Source organism: Erinaceus europaeus, chromosome 20 (genome assembly GCF_950295315.1).
Source record: "Erinaceus europaeus chromosome 20, mEriEur2.1, whole genome shotgun sequence".
Classification (NCBI taxonomy): domain Eukaryota; kingdom Metazoa; phylum Chordata; class Mammalia; order Eulipotyphla; family Erinaceidae; genus Erinaceus; species Erinaceus europaeus.
This window is the reverse complement of record NC_080181.1, coordinates 27,050,606-27,069,816: the sequence shown is the minus strand read 5'-3', so window position 1 is coordinate 27,069,816 and position 19,211 is coordinate 27,050,606. Positions and strand designations below refer to the sequence as shown.

At 41.7% G+C, this 19,211-nt stretch overlaps 1 long non-coding RNA gene across 1 annotated transcript in view; it reads left to right on the top strand.

Annotated features, from left to right (window-relative positions):
• LOC132534914 (uncharacterized) overlaps positions 1-18,795 on the top strand; it is a 119,525-nt gene extending 100,730 nt beyond the window's left edge. Inside the window, exon 4 of the long non-coding RNA XR_009546671.1 lies at positions 18,700-18,795. This is a non-coding gene — a long non-coding RNA (uncharacterized LOC132534914). The remainder of the gene's footprint in view (positions 1-18,699) is intronic.
• The last annotated feature ends 416 nt before the right edge of the window (positions 18,796-19,211 follow it).

Genomic DNA, 19,211 nt, shown 5'->3' with positions numbered 1-19,211 from the left:
CACCTGCAGACCTGCTTCACCACCTGTGAAGCGATGCCCCTGCAGGTGGGGAACCCGGGCTCGAACCAGAATCCTTAACGCCCGTCCTTGATCTTTGTGCCATGTGCGCTTAACCCCCAAATTTCATTTTATATGCTATCTGTGGCTTTTAGGCGGTGTGTATATGTCACATCTCACAACCCTTGTGTCCCTGTACAAAAGCCTGATATATATATATATTTATATATATATTTATATTTATATATGTTGCTGATGACAACATAACTACACCACATCTAAGGAGGACAGGCTCCATAGTGTGGGATCTGATGGAAGGTGGGGAGGCAAACATGAATCACACATGAATATAACAAAGCAGTCATTGTTATAATCCTGTGGCAGCAGAAAGTGTTTTACAACAGCGCTGAACTTACAGATGATAAAACAGACAGGAAACGGAGTGAGGAGTCTGATGTAGCTTTTACTTTAGTTGTAGCATGAGAGTAAAAGGAGGGTATGTAGGAATATTAAATTATTAATAGTCCCTGAGACAATAACTATCTTGTAAACCCAAATTTCCCCCTAATAATTAAATTAAAAATACTGACATTAGATGTGTTCTAGAATAGTAACATCAGTAAATCAGAATCATCATATTATCTTCCCAGCCCTTTACCAAACTTTTTTTCTTTTTTGCCTCCAGGGTGATTGCTGGGGCTCAGTGACTGCACAATGAATCCACCGCTCCTGGAGGCTATTTTTTTCCTTTTTGTTTATTGTTGTCATTGCTTCTGGACAGGACAGAGAGAAATGGAGAGAGGAGGGGAAGACAGTGAAGGGGAGAGAAAGATAGACACTTGCAGACCTGCTTCACTGCTCATGAAGTGACCCCCCCCCCCCACAGGTATGGAGCCTGGGCCTTGAACTGGGATCCTTAAGCTGGTCCTTGCGCTTGGTGCCATGTGCACTTAACCCACTGCGCTACCGTGCAACCGCCACCAAACTTTTTAAATATCATGATTCCACAAAAAGACTTTCATGCCTGAGGCACCAAAGGTCCCAGGTTCAATCCCCACCACCATCATAAGCCAGAGCTGAGCAGTGATCTGGCAGAAATAAATAAACTAACTAAAAATAAGTTAAAAGTATGGTAGATATAAGAAAGTTCTAGTCAAGGGCATGGAGGAAAAGGAAAAATTTTATTGTGGAAATATGAAAGAGGAAAAATGAAGGTGAATATAGAAAATGTGTATTTACTTTGACAGTATTTCACCACAGCACAGTCTAAAATATGTTGTGTTAATACTCATTAATATTATAGGTCCTGCTTGATATGGTAAGTTTTCAGTGTAATAACACTGAAGAGAAGAATGGATTGGTATTAGAAATGCTACACTGAAGTAATTGTCAGCATTAGCTTTCCTCCTCCCTCCCTCCTTCCCTCCCCTCTCCTTCCCTCTCCTCCCCTCCCCACCCCTCCCCTCCTTTCCCTTCCTTTCCCCTCCTTTCCCCTTCCCCTCCTCCCTCACCTCCCCCCTCCCTCCCTTTCTTCTCCTTTCCTCTCCTATCCTTTTTTTTTTTTTTTTTGCCTTCAGGGTTATCAATGGGGATAAGTGCTGGTATTATGAAACCACTGCTCTAGCAGCCATTTTTTCCCACTTTATCAGACAGAACACAGAAATTGAGAGAGGAGGGGGAGATAGAGAGGGAGAAAAAGATAGACACCTGCAGACCTGCTTTATCACTTGTGAATAAAGCAGGTGGGGAGCATTAGCTTTCAATAACAGCAGAAACTATAGTAAAATATCTCAGTGGTTATAAAATGAGATCACTGCTGTAGACATATACTGAAGGTCATGAGACAGTTGCTGTTCAAACTTTACTTTTTTTTTCTTTTTTGTTTCTTTTTCAGAGTTGAGGTCTCACGAATGCATGATTTCACTGCTCTAGGTTACTTTTTCATGCAGATACACAGAGAGAAAAAGGAAGAAGGGACTATCTCTCTAGCTGTCAGAGATCTCTTATTAGGTTAAGAGCATTTTGAACCAAGAGTATCTAATATACATGTAAGATAGTGTCTTAGAGGAACTGTAACTTCCCATTTACAGCATGTGGGGCATGTACCTTAGAAACATTAATTTTATGATATCTTCATACCCTAATAATCTACAGAGACATTGGAAAAATAAAGACATAAAGGAAAGAGAGAGAAAGAGAGAGAGTTACAACCTCATTTAAGCATGAAAAACATGTAAAGAGAGACACATGTTTCTTCTAGGCCTTACATTTTAGATTAAGCATATTTAGAGTCTTATAAATTTTTCAATTTCTCTTATATTTTGGATAACTTTTAAGAGGATATTAGGAAGCCTTAATGTGGTGTACAAAGAAGACTGCTGCATTTAGGAGACCTTTTTTTTTAATTTTTTTTTTTCTGTGCTCAATGCCAGCACTGTGAATCCATTACTCCCAGTGGCCAGTTTTCCTTTCCTTTTTTTTTTTTCTCTCATCCCTCTATTTTTGACAGGACAGAGATAAATTGAAAGGAAGGCAGGGTTGGGGTGGGGTAGAGAAAAAAATAAACACCTGCAGACCTGCTTCACTGCTCCTGAAGAGACCTACATTTAAAAAATCTTAAACAAGTAAGTGGCCTAAAGACAAAACAATTTACCCCTGGGTCTCAGACTCTCCCCAAAGGGATCTGTTATGAGTGTCAATAAAGATATGGTCTGATATATCATTTTAAAACTATTGTGATAATATGACCTATTTATCCCAATGGGAAGTTGGCAGGTATTGGATTGATGAGAACAAAGGAACTGTCCAGGGTGCTTAGAAAGATTTGGTCCTATTTCTTCTCTGGAGTTTTGACCAGTAGCAACAATATGGCTCCATCTGTTATTCACCTAGCATTTCCACTATGCTAAAGATACGGTAAGCTAGTCTGTAGATAGCAAGAGGATATAACTCAATATAAGATCAATTTCTTTTTGCTTATGAAGAGAAATTCTATATCTGGAGCCATCTCTGTTCTATCTCCAACTATGTGTTGGTCTCCAGGCCAATTAGTCATTTTTTCCATTTCCTATCTACAGCACCATATAATAATAACTTTCATGGCCTACTTGCAGTATTGGTTTTCCAAAAGTCATCTCAAAAGATGAAGGAAAGAGGTAGAAAGGAAGACTAGAGAGATAGCTCATTGGTCAGAACACATGACTTGTCATACAAGAAGCCTAGGTTTGAACCCTGGCACCACCTGTGCTAGAGCATTAGCAAAATTTCTGGTGCTGTGGTGTCTCTCCTTGTCTTCATATATCTCTCTGAATGAAATATTAGTGAAGTTGCTCAGGCATGAGGTCTCTGCTCTGAAAAACAAAGGAGGCAAAGAGACTTTGAAAAGCACACCATGGTACAAAAATGAAGATAACGGAAGGAAGAGGAAGACATGAAAGACAAAGAGAGGAGCTAGTCATAATGAAGCAGCCCTTGCTTGTTTGAACAGGCTACATTGAAAGAGGTTGGTCCATGTGTGAGTTAAATGGCAGTTAGCTCCTTACAACTTAACCTTGTATTCTAACACAAGTTACCACAACTTCTTGTTGATCACTGACTTTCTGGGGGTGGAGAGGTTTACGGAGAATGTGCTGCTGGTAGATCTTAATGTGAAGTAGATTTACTGAGTAGAAAGAGGGAGTGGTGATAAATCCCTGAAGCTAAGAAATTTGAACAAAGTCTGCATCTTCAAATGCCACTCTTGTGTTTATTACTTTGAGTTGGATTTTCTTGCATCTCAGGTCACCTGACCTTTCTTCTCTTTCCTATTCTGTGCTGAACTTACAAGTAGAGATTCCATCCCATGACCTCTGGGGTATTCAATTATTGTGAGAATCATTGGTTTCTTTCCCAGTCAAACCCCCCACTTACTCAGACTGGAGATGACTTTTTTCATATTTGAATACACAAGAGGGCAAACAGGAAGTCAGCCTGGTAATTATTACAGTGCTAGAAGTCTTTTAACTCTTCACTTCATACTTCAAACTGACACACTGTCCCTACAGAGGCCACACCCAGTATTTCATGGGGAGTGAAATTGATTTGGGGGGGTTGATATACAAGAACCTAGTGCTTTGTCAAACTCAAGGGTTGTTACTTCTTTTCAGTGTCCAAGGACTTATCTCTTAGTCTATATTCCCTGCCTTCCTTCTCTGAGATGTTAACCTTTTGTTAAGATGCTTATCCCTGAGATGTATTTTCCCTAATATTCCCATCTGATCCCCATGCAAATGAACTCTGGGCAGGTACAATCAGACCCGATATATTCCAGCTCTCTAATACATGCCCAAGAATACTCAAGTCCCAGTAGTTGGTGGAATTTAAATAGATGTCGTAGTTGTCTCCCTATAGGTAACAAATATTCCCATCAGAATAAAGGAAGTAGTAATTGAAAATACTATTTAAAACTGATAAATTTGCTGGTATCAGTGTCCAGGATAAGGGTGATGGATATGTCACTCTAGGCTCAGTATGACAGTAAGATATTTAGAACACTCAGGACAACATGGCAGTTTCTCTGACACAGAGGATTCCATAGAAGGATTTGGTAGGAATTAGTGTGTCAGAATTCCTACAAATCACAGAAGGATTTGGTCTCTGATGAAGGTTTGGAGAATGCTTAAGATAATCAAGTATAGAGCCCAGACATAAGGACTTAAATATGAAAACCTGATAGGAATCAATTGTACAGACACAGGGGTTCTAACGCTGCACTCCAGTTTCCCTGGAGAGTAGGTTACCTAAAAACTGAGGAGAAGGATGAGAAAAGAAGGCTCAGAGGTTTTGGTAATGACTGGCAAACCTGTGATTCTATTTGTTAAGCCACAGAATAGACAAGAGGGCTATTATGGAAGAAAAATGCTTTGTCCCTTTTTTCAGCATACAGAATTTTTCAGTTTTTAAAATTTAACGAGAGGCTGCTGGCAGTCAAAAATGGAAGGTTGGATTCTGCTAAAGAAGAGGGGTCTCAGGCATATTTAACACCCGGCATACCAGTTTTATTTTACTCCCATTATCATGTCTTTAGGGGGCTGTTTTTCCTTTATCTAAATAATTTTTTATATGTTTATCCAGTGCTTTAAGGAATTTCTTTTATCTGGGAGGTATTATAGATTCTCAGTTTGCCAAGTTATCAGAGGCTGCCCTGGCATTATTGAATACTAAGAGAGCATGATTAGATGAATAAATGAACTGAAGTTGTAGATAATGAGTACATTTGATGGGAAAATTAAGGTAAAACTTTCAAGGAAATAAGAGTGGAAAAGTCAAACTAAGTGGCAGGGAGCCCAGTGATGGGTTAGGTGACAGAAAATGATGGGAGAGATGGTGAAGTTGTCTCTGTGGAGGGTTTGTAAGCGGTGGGCTGGGATAGGCTTACAATGGGGGGTAGAGCTCAGGGATTTTTCAGTCCCTTCTAAGAAATTGGCATCTGCGGGAGAGGAGAGAACTCAGGTTATCAGGGGTTAGGGAATGTGTGGGAGGAGAACAAGAAATGTGAGTGTGAAGGGAAGGTGAGAGGTAAAACGGTAGTTTGAGTGGGAAGCAAATTTCAAGAGTGTTTCTTTAAGATAAGGTAGATCATGAATTTGAAGTTTTATTCACACCTCCACTAAGTGTTATCTAGAGTTTCAGAATAATTAAGTTTCAACTTAATCAGGTGACTTCTCTGTTTAATATTGGACTTGAAATTATTCTTAGAAGTTTGAAATAGTTTGTATAAAAATATAAGACACCCTGGGAGTTGGGCGGTAGTGCAGTGGGTTAAGCGCAGGTGGTGCCAAGTGCAAGGACTGGCGTAAGGATCCCGGTTCAAGCCCCCAGCTACCCACCTGCAGGGGAGTCACTTCACAGGAGGTGAAGCAGGTCTCCAGGTGTCTGTCTTTCTCTCCCCCTCTCTGTCTTCCCCTCCTCTCTCCATTTCTCTTTGTCCTATCCAACAATAACATCAGTAACTATAACAATAAAACAACAAGGGCAACAAAAAGGAACAAATACATAAATAAAAAAAACTAAAAGAAAAAAAAAACACCCTAAGTCATAGATTAGAAAATAGTAATTATAGTCTAAAACCTGTAAAGCTTTCTATCATTTAAGAATACTATTGGGAGTCTGGTGGTAGCGCAGCGGGTTAAGTGCAGGTGGTGCAAAACGTGAGGACCAACGTAAGGATCCCGGTTCGAGTCCTTTGCTCCCCACCTGCAGGAGAGTCGCTTCACAAGTGGTGAAGCAAGTCTTCAGGTGTCTGTCGTTCTCTCCCCCTCTCTGTCTTTCCCTCCTTGCTCCATGTTGTTGTGTGCCACGGAGAAGAGAGAGAGGAGGTCCGGAGTGAAGAGGGAACACAAATCTTTATTTGCGCTGGCACCTCAGAGTTGGGTGCTAGAGAAGCAGGTTGGGCCACGTGGAGGTAGCAAAAATGGCCGCCTCGCGCAGTAACCTTTCCTGTATCTGAGCACCGAAGTGAAGCACTGGCAAGAGAGAGAGGTGCAGAAGAAGAAGGGTTTTTATAGGAGCAGCTTTCGTGAGAATGGGAAGGGGGAGGAATAACCATAGCACTCCAGGATAGGATAATAACTCTCATGAGAATGGGAAGGGGGAAGAGTGACAAAGCACTCCAAATATTGCGGGGAAATAGACAATGCCCTGAGGGCACAACATGGTGAAACAGGCACTCTGAGAATGTCCCAACTCTCGCGGGAACTAGCAGTAGCCTGAGGGGACAACATGGCAGATGTGACTGCATCTGCACAATTTCCCAGCATCTCCCCCTTTCCTTTTATCTAATGCCCAGGGCAACAGTGTGTAAAGTCTATGAACTACTCAGGGTCAGTCTATGAAAAACCAGCAACATGAAGGGAAGGAAGCTGCTGTAAAATTGTCTAAAGTGTCCAAAGGGTATACCAGCAAGTCCGATAGAAGTCTCAGTCCAAAGTAGGTGACTAGGGGGGGAAATGGCAGGGGATGAAATGCTTCATGAGGAAGGTCAGGCTCTGGAATTCTGCTTTTCTGTAGAGAGTGAGCTGAAACCGCCAAAACGTGACAGGTCAAAGCAGAAGCAGGAAAGGCAGACAGGCAGTAAAAAAGTTCTGTCCTTGGAGTCTGTGAATCAGGTTCTTCAGATCGCGTCAGGTGACATCTAGGGTTTCGGGGGGGTGTGCCACTGTAGTCGTGCCATCTAGTGGGTGATGTCAGGGTGTGCAGGGGTCCAGATGTTTTTTTTTTCAGGATTCCTGTGGAAGAAACACAAACAATCTGCTTCTCGTGGTTAGCAGGGCATCTGATTTGAATGCTTTATAGAAAAAGAGGTTTGGTGTCTTAGCCAACTGAGTATTGGGGGATTTATATTTCCTATTCATTTATTATTATTATTTTATATTATTTGTCATGGTAGTCAGCCGTTATCTGGAAGGTCCTGGGTGATTCATGGGGAAAAAGAACTTATCTTTTAACAAGGACTCTAAGGTGTAGGGAAGCGGGATCTTTTTTTTTTTTTTTTTGGTATTTTGCCTTTTGTTGCCCTAGTTGTTTTATTGTTGTAATTATATTGTTGTTATTACTGATATTGTGGTTGTTGGATAGAACAGAGAGAAATGGAGAGGAGGGGAAGACAGAGAAGAGGAGAGAAAGAGACACCTACAGACCTGCTTCACCGCCTGTGAAGCGATTCCCCTGCAGGTGAGGAGCCAGGGGCTCAAACTGGGATCCTTAAGCTGGTTCTTGCACTTAGCGCCACCTGCGCTAAACCCGCTGCGCCACCGCCTGATTCCCAGGAACTATCTTTTAACATAAACTCTATGGCCATGCCAATAGCAACCTTGAGGGCACATGTGGCTACCCACATGTCCCCCTTTCTTATATCATGTTTTGATGTTTGGTGGACTTTGCTTTGTGGCAGGGCGGAGTGTGCCTGTCTTAGGTTGGGGATCAGCCTTCCATCTTACCCGTCATTGGAACACCTGGTTATTTTTGCCCAGTAGAACCAGGTGCCCTGTCTTAGGTTGATTGGATAGCGCTAGTTTCCCTTTTACCCGTCATTGGCTAGCCAGCCCTCTACATGGTGGATGTTCTTATGGAGGGGGGCAAATCCTCCACAGCAACTCAATATTCTGCCATGTCCAGCCTATGATAGTGAGTTTGTATAGGTTGCATCTTTATGGCATCAATCTGTTGTTGCAAAAAGGCCATGAGCTTATTAAAAATTATAGGACCGTGGTCTGGGAGGTGTCGCAGTGGATAAGGCATTAGACTCTCAAGCGTGAGGTCCCAGGTTCAATCCCTGGCAGCAAATGTACCAGAAAGATATCTGGTTCTTTCTCTGTCCTCCTCTCTTTCTCATTAATAAATAAATTTAAATCTTTTTTTTTAAGAAAAGAATTATAGGACCTATTGTGAAAAGAAGTAAAACAAGCTAGGGTCCCACAACTAAGGGTAGACATGTAAGGAAGGGGGAATGTATCCATTGGTATGAAGAGGTGGGATCATATCTCAAGTCTAAGGGAAGCAGTCAGTGGATGTGATGTCTAGGGGAACAGCCATTTGTCTTTGGGGGTAGTAAAGGATGTCCGTGGCATGGGTGATGTTATAAAGGGAAACATCTTTAAATTGTTGGCTGACAAAGGCATGGCTTATGGTGGCAAGACAAGATACCCCAGTTAAGTTTACAAGAATATGTGAATGTTGTTAATTTACATAGGCTGTGTATGGAGGAACTTTTTATAGTTTAATACCTTACCATATGAACAGATGATTCTTCAAATGAAGGCTTGATAGCTGTACTCACTTACTTTTAACAAGTTAGAGGTTTACTATAATTGATACCTCGATGATTATAATTAGTTTGAATATCTTTATGATTTTGTTAAAAGGTCATCTAATGTGACCTCCTGTAGCAGTCTCTACAGCAGGATATTTAGACCAATTATAGTTAAAATATATATTGATTTTTAACAATTTTTACTTTGGAGTATAAACAGACTCAGGTTACTTAGAGAGTTAACGTATGTTAGTGACAATGGTTTTAACATTTGCAGTGCCAGATTGATGCCAGATCTGTTGTGAATTAATTTCCACAAGATAGTTTACAGGGCACTTTTGGGGGCCCTCCAAAAGCGTCCTGTATACAGAATTTGCATTTTAGTTTTGGGGCTATATTGTCATGTTAAATATTTAGACTTTACCTTAAATAGTTAGTAACTTTAGCAAATTAACTTTACCTTTCCTGGTAGTGATATAGCTTCAAGGTTACACTTTTAACCGTTAAGTTAATGTTTTACCAAACTTGAAACATACATATAAACATTTAGTTATAACACACAGGAGGAAAAAAAAACTTTTGTTATAAAAACATATCATTTGAAAAAAAAACAAATTTATATCTGTCATTACTCACACAGTTTAAGACTAAACACTTACATATATACCAAAACTTATATATAAAATCAAAAGAGAGAGAAAAAAAATTTTGGAATTTTTCTGGACATCTCCAGAAATTTTGGCTGCATCCAGCATTTTTATATAAAATATAAAATTACCTTATAGAGTACTCTGTGCAGATGGGTCATGCAAAAATTTTTGGTCATTCAACACACTCACTCACAAAACACAACTGGCCAGTCATAACATAAGACATTCAGGGGTGGGGTAGGAGAGAGGGCTCTGTGAGCCAACTTTTGTAGGTTCTGCCATGTCATATTATGTATCCTGGGATGTATCCTGCGGCTAGTCCTCTTGTATTTCTTGTTCTTCAGGGATAACAGTGCCATCATGAGGGTATTGTTAGACATGTCGGGCAGGAACCCAGACAGGTTTAGAGTAATTATGTGGGAAAATGCATGCAAAACCTCTTCCCATGGTCAATAGAGGGTCAGGCCCTTTCCAAATTTTATCAAGTGGGTCTTTCCATTTGACCTTAATAGATGGGAGAGTAGATGGTGTTTGTCAGTGAAGAATAATAGGAGGTAGGTCCGAGTTATTGTAAATATTAAAGAGATTTAATGTAGTTAAGGCTTTTTCTAGCTGGATATTGGGGGTACATTCCTCCTTTATCTTTATTTAATTGAGCTTTAAGGGTTTGATGGGCCCTCTCGACAATGCCTTGTCCTTGTGGATTATAGGGAATGCCTGTGGTATGCTGAGTTCCACTTTCAAACTCTCCTACTCCAAACAATGTATCAAAATTCCATGCTATCTATTTGTTACTATTTTCCTGCGATTGTCTAGTGCCCCGACCAGCAGGGCGGTGAACAGGGGCTAGGAACCCAATAAGACCTGGAAAGAAAGGGACACGAGACACGAAGAATGACAGCAAGACAGGTTTCTGATCAAGCTGCAAAATTTTATTGTGTTCACAGGCATTATAAGGCTTTGGGGAAGGAGAGGGAATGCTGGAGGAGGGAGGGGAGGGAGCAAACTTCAAAGCGGAATGTTCCTTACAACAAATGGCGGAAACCCAACTGTGTGTTGACTCACTTGTGTTGACTCACTTGATTACTGATAAATGGTTTACCTAAGGGGAAATGGCCTGCCCAGGGGGGAATTAACACTTGTCTTGAGGGGTTCCATTGTCTCAAAGCTTATCATCTATAAAGCAGAGAAATGGCTCCTGGCAGTCTAGAGCATTCGTTGCAGAAGCATGCCTTCCATTGTAGATAGAGGGGGTCTGGCAATGCAGCACAAACCAGGTCTTTCCAGTCCTGGGGTGTATTTAGATGCTGGTAAAAACTCCTTAAAATGGACTTGGTCCATGGAGCATGAAATCCGTCCTCCTTCACGGCTTGTCTGAGTTCCCTGAGATGTTTGGAGGAGTATGGGTGCCACACCTGAGGGTTTTGTCTATTGGGGCCACATTTACCAGGAAGGTGTAGACTTGGTCTGATGACGCGGGGGAAAGAGTTACAGAAGTGAAAGCTGCCGTAGTGGTTACAGGGGAAACTGAGTGCGTATCTATGGGGACGGAGCTCTTGGGACAGACTGCAAAAGGTTTAAGGTCTCTAAACGCTGAAAACATATCCTTTAACTGCTGTATCTCCACCACAAGGTCTCTTAATGATGAGGTATCAGCAGGGGGCGGGGTTAGAGAACCGGAAGCCTCAGGGGAAGCCGAAACCATGGCAGCTGGGGGAGGGGTCAAAGGAGGAGCGTCTGAACACGTGTATGTGTCTGTGGGGACAGAAGTTTTGGGACTAGCTGCTGATTGCTTAGGGCGTCTAAGTCTTAAGCACATATGCTTTAACTCTCGTATCTCAGCCTCAAGGTCGCTTATCCTCATGGCAGACCACGTTGTACATATCTTGTAAGTAGTGATTATAGCTATGAGAACCCACAGTGTAATGAAAATTAAAGTGTCTCTGAGAGCGAGAACCTGTCCCAGGAGAGAAGGAGATAATGTCTGGGACACCTCCTCATAAAACGAAAAAAATCCCATGGTGAGGGGAAACGCAGGGCGTTTCAGAGTCAGGCGGCTGCCACTTAACCTGTAGTCTGGGCGGCTTTTCTGGACTTCAGGCCAGGCGTGAGTGCGGGACATGTCGGGCGCCAGATGTTGTTGTGTGCCGCAGAGAAGAGAGAGAGGAGGTCCGGAGTGAAGAGGGAACACAAATCTTTATTTGCGCTGGCACCTCAGAGTTGGGTGCTAGAGAAGCAGGTTGGGCCACGTGGAGGTAGCAAAAATGGCCGCCTCGCGCAGTAACCTTTCCTGCGTCTGAGCACCGAAGTGAAGTGCTGGCAAGAGAGAGAGGTGCAGAAGAAGAAGGGATTTTATAGGAGCAGCTTTCGCGAGAATGGGAAAGGGGAGGAGTAACCATAGCACTCCAGGATAGGATAATAACTCTCATGAGAATGGGAAGGGGGAGGAGTGACCAAAGCACTCCAAATATTGCGGGGAAATAGACAATGCCCTGAGGGCACAACATGGCGAAACAGGCACTCTGAGAATGTCCCAACTCTCATGGGAACTAGCAGTAGCCTGAGGGGACAACATGGCAGATGTGACTGCATCTGCACAATTTCCCAGCATCTCCATTTCTCTCTGTCCTATTCAACAACAATGATATTAATAACAATAACAACTACAACAATAAAACAACAAGGGCAACAAAAGGGAATAAATAAATAAATATAAAAATAGAATGATATTGTTGCTTTTGATCCTCTTTGGCATAAACTAGAGATAATTACAATGAAGTCAGACACTTTAGTTAATGGAGCTATAATAAGTGTAAGCAGTCATCACTTTAACTTTAGAAATGCTTAAAGCACTGAAACAGGCCCTGTACATATATGGGTCTGGAGATTCCTTGTGTGTATTTCTTTTTTTTTTTAATTTTTTTATATTTATTTTATTTATTCCCTTTTGTTGCCCTTGTTGTTTTATTGTTGTAGTTATTATTATTGTTGTCGTTGTTGGATAGGACAGAGAGAAATGGAGAGAGGAGGGGAAGACAGAGAGGAGGAGAGAAAGATAAACACCTGCAGATCAGCTTCACCGCCTGTGAAGCGACTCCCCTGCAGGTGGGGAGCTGGGGTTCGAACCGGGATCCTTATGCCAGTCCTTGTGCTTTGTGCCACCTGCACTTAACCTGCTGCGCTACAGCCCGACTCCCCCTTGTGTGTATTTCTATAGAAGCTTTCAAGGACCATGGAACATTTACTCAAAGAGATGCCATAACTTGATTTTGCCCAGGAATATTTAGCTCTACTCACTGAACTCATTAAACAGCTGTTTTTCTCAAAGGACCAGCTGAAGGAAGTGGCAGAAGTGGTGACAGAGAGGTAGAAATATAAGATGAGAAGAGGTGCAAAAGCAAAGTGCAGAACAGTTTCACACTGTTTACCTCATTTATTTACTCTTGAATTCTCAAAATGGGTGATTTATTAAGTAAGGCCCTTTGCAATCACACCACCAAATTCTTCACTAATAATAGGAACAGGCAGGTCTGAGCTTCTTATAAATTCCATAAAAAGCAACGTGGGATACATTTGCTGCTCTCCTGTGGTGTAGTTTCTGACTCCCTGTCTCCCTGGCTGTAGAGTCAGTCAGTACCCTCATTAAGACCCATCTGTCTGGCAGGCTCCCTTGGGGGCAAGGCTCTTTTATGAATTGTGGTGATCCCAGCTCTGGTGATAAGCAAGGCACTTGCCACAAGGACACACCAACATTCCACATGGTTGCCAACTGCTGTGAAGCATAGAGATGTTTGTGGTAGCCTGCTGTTTGCTAGGATGAGATTAATTAGGGAACAGGATAAACATGCGTGTTGCTTTTAGATAAGTGGAGGGCAGCCAACTGAGGCCAGGCTTTCAGCCGGCTTCACAGAAATATTTACCCTCAGGGTCCATGTAAACACATGCACTCACACTTGCTTATGAAAACTTTCCTCCAACCCATATATAGCCAGTAGACAACACGGAAGTTCAAGATAGAATAAAAATCACTTGCCTTAATTTCTTGTAATTCTATTATGCTTATCTGAATAAATGGATCCTAAAAGTTGGACAAGGTTCTGAGAGATAACTGCCCTGGTAGGGTATCTGCCTAGTTATGCATATAGCCCAAGTTTGACTTCTGGCACCACTTGGAGGGCACTACATTAGCAGAGGAAGCTCTGAAGCAGCAGTCTCTCTCTCTCTCTCTCTCTCTCTCTCTCGCTGTTTCTCTGTATGTATCTGAATGAAAAAGTGGCCCAGAATGGTGAAATGCATGCATGAGGTTCTGCTCTGAGATGGGGCAGGAGGAAGGCTGTATGTTCAACTGACAAATGCATATCTGCTCAGGATGTTAGAAGACAAATCATTACAAAAAGTATACCTGGGAAACAGGTATAAATAGAAACATTGGACATATGACTTATTTCAAGATTATTAGACTAGTACTGAGACAGAGATTTCGAATGTTATTTTATAGGACTGTTCTTTCTGTGAAGCTCATATGTGTCAGGATAAGAAATGATAGTATAGGGAGCTGGGTGGTGGTGTAGCAGGTTAAGCACACATGGCACGAAGCACAAGGGCCGGCATAAGGATCCCGGTTTGAGCCCCCGGCTCCCCACCTGCAGGGGAGTCGCTTCACAGGCGGTGAAGCAGGTCTGCAGGTGTCTGTCTTTCTCTCCCCCCTCTCTGTCTTCCCCTCCTCTCTCCATTTCTCTCTGTCCTATCCAACAACAAGACAGCAGTAACAACAACAACAACAATGATGATAAACAATAAGGTCAACAAAAGGGGGAAAATAAAAATAAAGAAAAAAAGAAATGATAGTATAGCATATTAAGGAAAATAGTAAGCTGCAAAATCTGAATATGTAGTGAGGGTTCCCAATTTGCCAGGAATTGCATTAAGCACTAGACTCATTCACAAAAACCCTTCAAACATTCCATTATATCTGGTTTACAGATGAGACCATTGAAGCTAAAAGAAACTAATGTTAAAGGGAAAACAGAATTAAGAGCCCAGATCCTGCTGCTAAATTCTTTGATTTCCAATCCTAGGTTTCCCCCCTCCCCATTTGTCAGTTAGAGAATTCTGGGCAAGTTTCTCATCCCTTTGTGTCCCAGTTTTCTCAGCCAGGAGTGGGGATAATGATGGAGCTGACTTCATCTTATGAAGATTAAATAGTACAAGACATGCCAAGTGCTTAGAACACTGACTGGCACATAGTGAACACTAAATAAATATTTGTTGGAATGGATGTTAGGGCTTAAGATCACAAAGCTGGTAAACAGATGAACTGGGAGTCCAATCAAAATTCTGTCTGGATGGAGTCAGTACACTTCTGTCATGCCATGCAAGGCTTTTTTTTTTTTTCTTCCCAAATTTGTTTTACATTTGTCTTTCGGCCAAGTATGCAATGTTTCCAAATTTCAGTTTTTACATCCAGAAGATATAGATGATGGTAGTCATACTAAAAGCTCCCTACTTTATTGGGAGGAGTACAAAAAACAACAATAAAACAATAAGTACAGGTTAGGAAACTGTCAGGTACTGTGCCAATAGCCATTGCCATTGTGTTTGGTGATTAATGATATCATCAGGTTCAAAGGGGTTTGCATTATCACATCTACACTTATCTCTGTCATCACGGAATTAAATTTTATCACATGTACTCACCCCAATTTATCTTTTTGGAGGATGGTCACATAGCTGAAAAGGAGAAATCTACTATTTTAATGCCTCTCCAAGTACAATTTAAGTGAAAGGTTCATCACTCCACCAAATAACGTTTGCCTAAGGTAGGAAGAAAAAAAGTGTTTTTATTAAAACAAATGTTTGGGAATCACATTTACGTTTATCAGAAAACCAAGAGCATAGCAGGAGCCAGCAAGTTCATTATGTTGGCACAGAAACTTACATTTTTTTTTTAAACACCAAGTTCATTGTCCTCAGCTGGAATGCATGATTTCAGTTACTTTTCGAAAGGTCAGTTTATTTCTGGGAGTAATATTTCTGCAATGTTAAGAATCAGAGGCTAAAAGGGCAAAGAGGACAGCGCCTGTGGAACAGATTATATCCCTTTTTGGATCCCTTCGGGAAACTTAGAAACTAGAGCTGAGCAGTCCTAAAGTAAAAACTTCCACTGCAGAATGGAATTATGATGTTGCAAGAGCTTTCGTTAATAAAATTTAGTTCCATCTTGTTCACAGAGTACAATTCCCAAGACATCAAATCAGGTCTTCTCTCAGCCAATTCATGTCTATCAGCTCCTTTAAATATAATTCATGGTGTAACATCAACTGACCAAATGTATGTCAAGTTACTAATACATATGATGCCTGTACAATAATCCACCATGAAAGATGTGGTTTCTGTACTGAAATTATTTGGCCTAGTGGAGAAGATGGCCCTGCTAAATCTCAGCTCAAGTCTGGCATTGTGCTAGGTGCCCAGTAATTGCCGGTGGGAAGGGTGAATTCATCAAACAGAAGTACATGGTGTGGTCAGAGACGTACTGCTAGGAAAGTTTCTCTTCTTGTGGTTGGAGGTGGTTAGAAAAGAATACCCGAGGAAGTGACGTTTGTACAGCTTTGTTGGAAATAATGGGGTTTGCTGGATGGGAAGTTAGCGGGAGCTGCATGGGAAGAAAACCAAACTATGAAGCTTCTGGGTGGACTGAGGTCCCTCAGGGAGCGCTGCTTTATCGAGGTGTTGCGTGAGGGAGGAAGGGAAGGACAGTGAAGAAGAGGCACAGCAGGGAATTGCCAGTGCTTTAATATTCTACATACAAGGGTGTCATAATTTACTCTGGTCTTTGAGGAGCTCCAGAGCATTTCACTTAAGTTCTCTCTGTTTTTTGTTTGTCCTCTCTGTGCTTTGCACTCACAGAAAATTATCAATATTATGCCCATAAAGAACAGACAGCTTTGTAATGAGTGAGGTTATGTGTCTGGCTTTTTGAAGACTGTCTGGGGCCAAGTGGTGGCACATTTGGTTGAGCGCACATTTACAATGTTCAAGGACCTGGGTTCAAGCCCCCAGTCTCCACCTGCCGGGGGAATGTTTTGCAAGTGGTAAAAGCAGTATTGCAGGTGTCTCTTTGCCTCTCGTCCATCCTCGCTATCACTCCCTTCCCTCTTGATTTCTGGCAGTTTCTGTCCAATAAATAAATAAAAAGATAATAATAAAAATTTTTGAAAAAACCCACCCTGTTGAGTCCAAGAACTGAGTTCACACCCTAGTGATTTCTTCTCTAGGAGATATTTTATTGTTATGTTTCTTCTTACATGATGGCGACAGGGGCTCCAATGTCAAGTGGCTGATGCTTGCTGGTGGTGTTAACAAAGCTGGGACTAGCTAACAGCAAGCTATAGTGTAGCTTCTGCCAGCACTCACTTGAATTGTGGGCAGGTGACTGCTTTCACTGTTAGTCTGAAGGAGTGCTAACTGTTAGTTTAAGCCAGGAGGATGAGTGGAAAAGGAGATGAAAGACAGAGCTGTGTAATCAAGACTTATAAGAGGGTTCAAGGAGATAGTAGGGGTGGAGGTTTGGCAAAGTAGCTCACTTGATTAGTTCCTTGCTTTCCCATGTGAGAGACCCAGGTTTGAGCATAGCCCTCACCACATTAAGGGAAGCCTTGATGTTATGGTCTTTTTTTTTAAATTTTTTTAAAAATTTTTTAAAATATTTATTTTATTTATTTATTCCCTTTTGTTGCCCTTGTTGTTTTATTGTTGTAGTTATTATTGTTGTTGTCGTTGTTGGATAGGACAGAGAGAAATGGAGAGAGGAGGGGAAGACATTGAGGAGGAGAGAAAGCTAGACACCTGCAGACCAGCTTCACCGCTTGTGAAGCGACTCCCCTGCAGGTGGGGAGCCGGGGTTCGAACCGAGATCCTTATGCCGGTCCTTGTGCTTTGCGCCACCTGCGCTTAACCCGCTGCGCTACAGCCCAACTCCCAGTGTTATGGTCTTTTTCACTTTCTCTTTCTGCTTCTCTTTCTCTATCTAAAAAAAAAAAAACAGAAGGGGGAGAAGATGATGATATTGAGGAGGGATGAAAAATTTGGAGGAACTTCCTGACTTGGTTTTAGACACCTGAAATGCCTTTTGAAGGCTTGTCTGTTGCCTCCTGAGGGGATAAGCTGTGACTGGAAATCAGTCCATGTGTCATGTGTACTGCTAGTTTAGCACATTTCTTTTCTTAACTTTCTTTTCTTCCCTTCCTTCCCTCCGTTTTCTTTTTGTATAATTTCATGATGCAGCATCCTGTACAGGTCTATTAAGTCTGTTTAGTTATTGTGCATGCTGTATTTCAACTTTGTAAGTTTCACATCATGAGTTGCAGCTGCTGCTCCTTTGATGTTGATCTTAGTAACTGGCTTAATAGGTGCTCAATAAATGATACTGACAGGATCCTAGTATGGTGTGTGGCTGGACTTGCTCTCCTCTCTAGTCTTACAGGGTATGTACTTGGTAGTTTTGTTCAGTTGAAAATATTGTGTGAATTTTTGACTAAAACTTGGACTCATTAGAGTTATTTCTCTGAAGGAAGTGTTGTGACACTATTCTTTTGAGGAAGAGTTGTTGCCTTGAGAAATTGTACCTGAGGGACCCATTACCCACTCATCTACCAGAGAACATGGTTCCCTCATGAACTTCCTTTTTCTGTGCATCATACACTTGGGAAATACCTGACTTCTTGATGTGCTATACAAGAAAACAGTTGAACACTGCAGATTTGGAAGCTGAATTATGGCACACCTGGTAAAGTATATATGTTCTCATGCACAGGGGCCCAAGTTCAAGTCCCCATCCATATCTGAGTAGGGGAAGCTTCATTATTGGTGGAGCAGTGCTGCTAGTATCTCTCTTTCTCTCTGTCCCTGTCTATCAAAGAAAAGGAAAAAAAAAAGACCACAAGGCGTGGTGGAGACATAGCGCAGTCACAAACCCCCTACAATATCCCTGGTGTCAAACAAAACCAACAGCAACAACAGCAACAAAGAAAGACACTTCATATTTTTCTGAAATAAAGCAAACAGTTTGAGAAGAGCCATAAGAAGGGAGAAGGTTCATAGAGAACTATATGAACAAACTTAGATTTGGAAGTTAGTCCTGTGCTCATTTTTTATATACAGGGACCCTGAGCCCCCATGGGAAAAATGTTCTGCTCATCTGCGCTCATACAGTGGACCCAGTAAACCAAATGCTTGTCCCCAACTCTGTCCTCTCCTGATGAGGAGAAAGAAGGTCAGCACACCTGGTCCCTGAGTGGAACTCACAGACTGAAGATGCTGAGGCAGCTGAATAAAGAATCCCAAGTGTGCACCTTATTAGCCTTGATTTCATCTTAACTTTGAAGTTGTTTCCATGGCTTTGAGAGTTATTTTATTCACACACATACAGCTCTGTGATTCCAGACAGCTCTCTGACTATACACACACATCTCTGTACTTTCTACACACAGCTTTGATGGATATCCGTAAGACCACATGTTCCTCCATTCATGCTTTTTCTTGCCCTTAAATATTTATAAAGGTTCACAGGCAGAAATAAAAGTCCCTCAGATTCAGAGCCAACTAAAAATAGCATTTCTTCTCCTTGCCAGGCAATCTGGCATCAATCAAGGCCATCGGAAAGATGCGAGGGAGGAAAGAAGAGGAGCTGATAACCTTTTAATCTAGGTTTTTTGTTTTTTTTTTAAAGTCATCCCTCTCTGTTATTAATAAGCTTGTGAGATTGACAGCTTGTT